Source organism: Hetaerina americana, unplaced genomic scaffold, assembly GCF_022747635.1.
Source record: "Hetaerina americana unplaced genomic scaffold, ioHetAmer1.1.p SCAF_32, whole genome shotgun sequence".
NCBI lineage: Eukaryota > Metazoa > Arthropoda > Insecta > Odonata > Calopterygidae > Hetaerina > Hetaerina americana.
The window spans coordinates 4,997,711-5,004,064 of record NW_027286897.1 but is presented as its reverse complement, the minus strand read 5'-3'; positions in this window follow the sequence as shown (position 1 = coordinate 5,004,064).

The window sequence follows — 6,354 nt, the reverse complement described above, 5'->3', positions numbered from 1 at the left end:
TTGAGGCAATATTATGTCTATAGTATGTCATGCATCATACATCAAATAACTTGATATCCCTTCTTCTGCTGAGGCCTTGTTTCAGAAATTGATCAAATTATAGTAATAAGATGCCACCACTATCCAAACAAACTCCTCATAGACTGATAGTTAAAGGCAAATTGCTTCTTATATTTATCTCTATTTATTGAATTGAATCAATCAAAGAGAAGTTATAACTTTTAAGTTTTGTGAGAAATGAAATATAAATTAATAACAAATATGTGATTTTTCGGGTACCAGATCTTCATGGGAAACCTTAACCGGTACAGGGAAAGGAACTGGCCCCCCTACCCTGATGTATGAATTTCACACGCCTTCGGGCTTAGTACTGGGTGAACTCTACGATCACCTACCAAACCGACCTTTGGGTTGATTACTGTGTTTATGGTTTTTTTTAACTAATCGAGTAGCTTCAGGCATGATGTGGTGGAAGTCGAGCATAATGAATAATTGATCGTAGCACTTGATGAGACCTGATGATGATGTAATACATTGAAACTCAATTGTTAAATAAAATTTTATCCAGTGGAAAAGTGCTATGATCAGTTATTCATCATAAATTAATAAGTTATACTTGAATTTTATGGATTTCACTAAACTTTATTCAATGTTTGGGGAAATCTATAAAATTTTTTCTAATCCCTCAGGATACAACTTCAAAAAGTTGAACCCGATACTTTGAGTTACTGAATTATAGTTTATATATTTGTAATGAGATTCGTTCTCTTGCTATTTCCTATCCGTTTCAAATGAAGTGGTATTATGATGGTAAATTCTAATTGAAAAATGGTGATTTTTCCAGTGTCTTCCCATGGCAGCCATGTTTGTTTCCGTCGATAATTCAAAAGTCAAAATATGTTCTTTCATCATCTGTAGGGTAAGTTTGGTTTTTGTTCTCATAAGCCTTCAGAACCAAGCCACCGCCACGCTCGTGCAGGACAGCTGTGGAATTTCTGTTATGTATGTAGATCCTGCGAGTTATGCAATGCCCAATTCTTCCACGGTTTCCTCTCGCGAGGGGTCACAAGTGCCATGAGTTGTGGTCGGACTTCACGACGAATCAAATTCACGATCATACTGCATCCTTTTTTGAGGCGCTCAGGAACCGCGGCTAGCGGAGCGAAGAACATTTGGAGCCCTAAGGAGCCACTAGCGCCGAAGTGTTTTACGCATCCATTGCACATGCGATCACTCGTATCTTCATTTCCTTTTTTTTTCATTTTGAAGTTCTTCCAGATTATGTACCTAAATCCATACCAAGGACTTCTGTTTATGTTGGAATGGGAAAGTTGGCATTTACTGAAGTAGTAACTATTTTTTTTCTCGCGAGATTGTTTCGCAAGAGTCTTGTCCTATTTCACGAAATCCTTCCAACGAGAAATTTTAATCCAGACTACATTTTATTTCACCCGCCCTTATGGTAAGCAGCCCTTTGAGAGGAAAACCTTTTTTTTCACTTCTAATCTCCTATCGAAGACTCTTGAAGGCTCAGGGTCTACGTTGGGATTCCAAACGATGATGTAGATAGGTAAGCGTCTGCTGCATTCGTACTTGAGTTAATTGCGTGTTGAGCATGTAAAAATATTTAGCGCTTGAGGCATGTGCTAGGGCATACCAATGCCTATGTTAATTCCTCGAATTATTTATGCTGTCCTCTTACGGAGAGAGTGTCGCGGTCTTGACTCTGTGGTGTAAATTAACATTTTTTTTCACCGAGCAATTGGAAGTAGCCAATTTGGTGGAGTTCTACAGTCATAAAAAAGGAACCCTCTACGGATCGGGTGGGAGCTGTCACGAGTTCAGTCCCTCATATCTAAATACCCGAATTATACTTTGCACGAGGGAGAGCTGTGAATTTTAAGATAAATTACGGATGGAAAATATAATGAGTCGGTACAGAAACAATTCCACCTCATCTCAGTAACGACGTAGGTACTCGTCGAAACCAAAGAGTCTCATCGTACAGTTAATTCTTCGAGGAATTAAACCAAGTAAGGTTCAACAGGTCGAAAATTTTATTTAAATATTTACACAAAAAAACAGTCGGTCTGGTAGGTGATGGTAGAGTTCATTCAGCCCGACTGCGTGTGAAATTCACACATGAGGGTAGGGCTAGAGGGGGGGCTAGTTCCTTTCCCACAGCTTTTTATGGTTTCTCGGGAAGATCTGGTACTCGAAAAATCATACAGCTTGGATGGAGCTGAGGGTGCCAAGAGCGGCGAACCCGGGAATCGAACCCGGGCCCTCCTGTCCAAGGCTATACCCTTAGATTACCGCGGCCCCAATATTAACATAATACTGGGAGGTTTTAATATGCTTTATTCGGTATAAAACTGAAGCCAATTTTAATTGTTGTCAAAGAAACAAAATTAAAGATAGGTGCTCTTACTCAAATTCATCTGAGGGAACGTCAAATGGTTCTGGAAGCTCGGAAGCGCATATTGAGTAAAATTTCCATCAAGAGCGGTAAATACTCGGCTTGGGCCAACCACGTCTGAAGTCGTCGGTTGGTTTTACATTCTTATTTTCCTTGTCTCTATCAATTTGATTTTCAAGGTAAAATTTTCACGCAAGACAAGTCGTGTGTCATGACACTGTGTTTTTACTCTATCATTTCACCTAATCCAAATATGGTGGTTAAGTGAGAGATGCTGAATAACGGCGCGGCGCGCCTTTGGTCAAGGTTTCTCTGTGCTTCAGCCATCAGATGCTTAACAATCGATGCTTTGCATTGCTGATCTCATTCTGACAGAATTTCGTCACTGTTTCTCGGAGTAATTCTTTTTGGAGCTCGTGGGTATTCTGATACATTTTCATTTTGATTTACCATTATGTTGTGCGTGAGGATTGAGTGAGAAAAGTCGTATTATGGTCTAAATGAATTTAGGAGCGATCACTCCTAATCCACAGTGCGATTATACATCCAGATATTGTAGAAGTCTCACGCTGGTAAGAGAAATGTGGGATGCCTTAATGAAAATGACGCCAATGCTGTTCAGCCCTGACGTTTATAATGCGTGCTGGAGGTTATATTTGCTGTTTTAATGGATTTGTTCCGTATAGAAAATTCAAACACCATAACAAAGTTTTTCTAGGCAAAAATATATACTATGATGACAGGATTTTTATGGAATATTAAAATATTTCGAGAAGTTGAAGGTTTTGACATGAAGTGCTTTGGATTTCAACTTAGGTTTTGACGTCTTCGGTGGTCACATCACACTTGGAAATATAAACGTTAAAATTAAAAGTTTCGCGGATCACAAAGATTCTCACAAAGTTAAAAATAAAACTCTTTATGTGCAACTATTGGTTCTGATGCAGGTTTATTTCACATTCTATTCATTATGCATTTTATACGTGTGTTGAAACAATCTGAGCCACCTCAGGCCAGTTAGCAAGAATGTGTTGTTTACTATGCGTTAAAATGTATAATACATTTCCACGATTAGTGGAGAGTTGTTACTCAACGAGACAATCGCACACGTGCGTCTTTTTTTAAATACCTGTGACAAATGGTGGATATAATTCTTTCGGATCTCGTTCACGGTACCGTGGAAAATAAATAGACAAGGTTGTTGGAAGGTCAACTTTGTATTTTCCGGACGAAGCTCTTACTATTTAGATCATATATGTGGATAACTATTCGCTAATGAAAATTACTAACCTGAAGTGCTTACATTCATGAACATCTAATTCATTGAATAATGAAAGAGAAGCAACAAAAACATTTTAATTGAATTCACATAATTAACGGAGGATGGGAAAAAATGGGTACAGAACTGTCACCGAACAAAATAATTTCATTTAAATTCACAAAAATCTTGGAAATATCACGTTTATAGTAATGACCTCTACATAAGTCAAAGAGGAGAGTAAATATGATATATAATTGCAATATTTAATAAATTTCACGATTGTTTTTACCATACTCATATTTGTGCGTGTGATAGACACAATCGTGAAATTTATTCAATTAATTTGGTGATTATAATGTTGCGTAATCTCTCTGCCATGAGACATTTTTTCCAATTTTCATTTCATAAAAAAGTCGTTTCTCAGGAGAAGACTTGAAGGCTTGAAATGCTTCAAAGGAGGCATTTAGCAAATTCAAATAAAATTGTACGATTGTTAGTTGAATGAAACTAATCCTTTGATTAAACAATACGCTCACCAAATACGGGGAAAGCCATTCGGAGGGAGTTCTGTTTTAAATGATTTTTTTTAATTTTCAACCATTTATTTTATTTTTTCATGTACAATAGTAGTATAATCTTCATCATACATGATACACAACAGAATTACAGAAAATTAATACAACATACAATAACAAACCATCTTTATCACGTATCATAATGGGGATAATTTCCCTGCAGATAATATGGGATCAATGCGATTAATTAGTATACTATATAAGGCTGTGCGTTTTAACGTAGCTTGAAGTATTAAATTTCATCGCGTGATCCAATAATTCCGGGCAATCGCCAGATGGCCCGGATTGCGTTTGATGTCCAAATAAAAAATTGAGAGCCACTCATGTTTGAGCGATTTATTGTGTCTTCCTTATTGGAATGGAATGCATAAATTATACAATGGATAAGTGGAATGGGATCGATGTGATTGATTGACAAAACACACTTGTCGCATTGGATTAACTCCTGTTATTAACTTTGGATAGAGTTTGTGTGATAACTGCGTAGCACTTCAAGTTGAATTGGAAAACCTTCATGGGTGTCCTTAACCATATTTGAATGTGATACATGGATGCTTGAAATGGTTAGTGTGTTCCTTATTGGACCACGAACTGGACCGTATCGTCATTTACATAGACTTGGCACGGAGTACAGTACTGGAAACCTAATTAATTGCCAGCAAGGTTCGTATTCTATCACCACAGAAAGAGGATACTATGTATATTTATTTTCTACGTAATACATTTCTTAGTTAATTTGGTCTAAAATAAAATAATGGCGATTCTCATGTTTTTTAAATATTTTAATTTCAAAATCGTCACCAAAAACTTGATATTGGATCGTAAAAGTTTTCATGCGCAATTTACGCTAAAAATGATATGAAGTATGTTCCCTACAGCTTAGAAGTATTAAATGGCATTTTTTTTATTTTTTATCCACATGATCACGAGTTCAAGAATCATTAAACACATCATTAATGGCATTAATTTTCAATCACACTATCTGAATCCTTGAACTAAACTCATTAAATGAAATATTTTCCTCCGAAGAGGCGCTTTAGAAAACGATTGGATGGTGTACTTGCGTGCTGCATGACAACTCTCAAAGTTTAAGGTCTCACGAAGGTAGGGGTGGTAAATGAAGGTGCGCTTTTGCAAAGAATATGGTGAATCGATATTTTCCCTCTGGCCTTATTCGGATATATATATATATATATATATGTGTGTGTATATATATTATATATATATATATATATATATATATATATATATATATAAACACTTTTTATTGCTCTGGGAGCAAAGTCCCTTGGAGCAGAATACAGTTTACATTAGGTTTCGAAACCTATGGAGTGAAACTGGTTCTGAACTAGTGAAACAAGACATAATTTAACATCAGTTGAACGAAACATATAGTACAATACATACATACAAATACAAAGAACAATAGTTAAATATTTAGCCTGATAGAACAGTAATAAGGTCATTTTGGTAGTGTGGTAGACAGATATTCAAACATTTTCCTGTTGAATTGGGATGTGTTCCTGGATAATTTTACATTATTAGGCAAAGAGTTCCATAGTTTACTGGATGAAATACTGAATCACTTTTCATATATAGCCGTGCGGTATTTGGGAAGATGGAATGTTTTTGTAATGCGGGTTTATCTCTTTGTCGTAAGTGAATTGAATATAAAATTTTCATATAAATATGAAGGGGTTTTTGAATTCAGAACTTTAAATAATTGTGAGGCCTTTTGAAGCATTCTCCTCTGATCGAGTTTTAACCAATTCAACATTTTATAGTAAGGAGTTACACGTTCATTAAAACGTATATTAAAGATGATGAAAGATTTAACCTACTTCAATCGAACTATAATTGGGCCTATAGGGTGTTCTCATTAGTGGGACGTTGTTTAGCGCTGTTCTTCCAAACCGAGGATCTGGATAGGCTTCCAAGGGAGGAGAAACCTGTTTTCCTGTTCTTTCGTATTCTCTTGATTTAGCGTTATGTGTGGGGAGAAATGAAGGTACAGGTCATGGTATGGGTATTTCCAGAAATCTTGCGAAGGGGAACTTAACTATCACTACTCCTATTTCACGCCAATTTGAAAATCATCT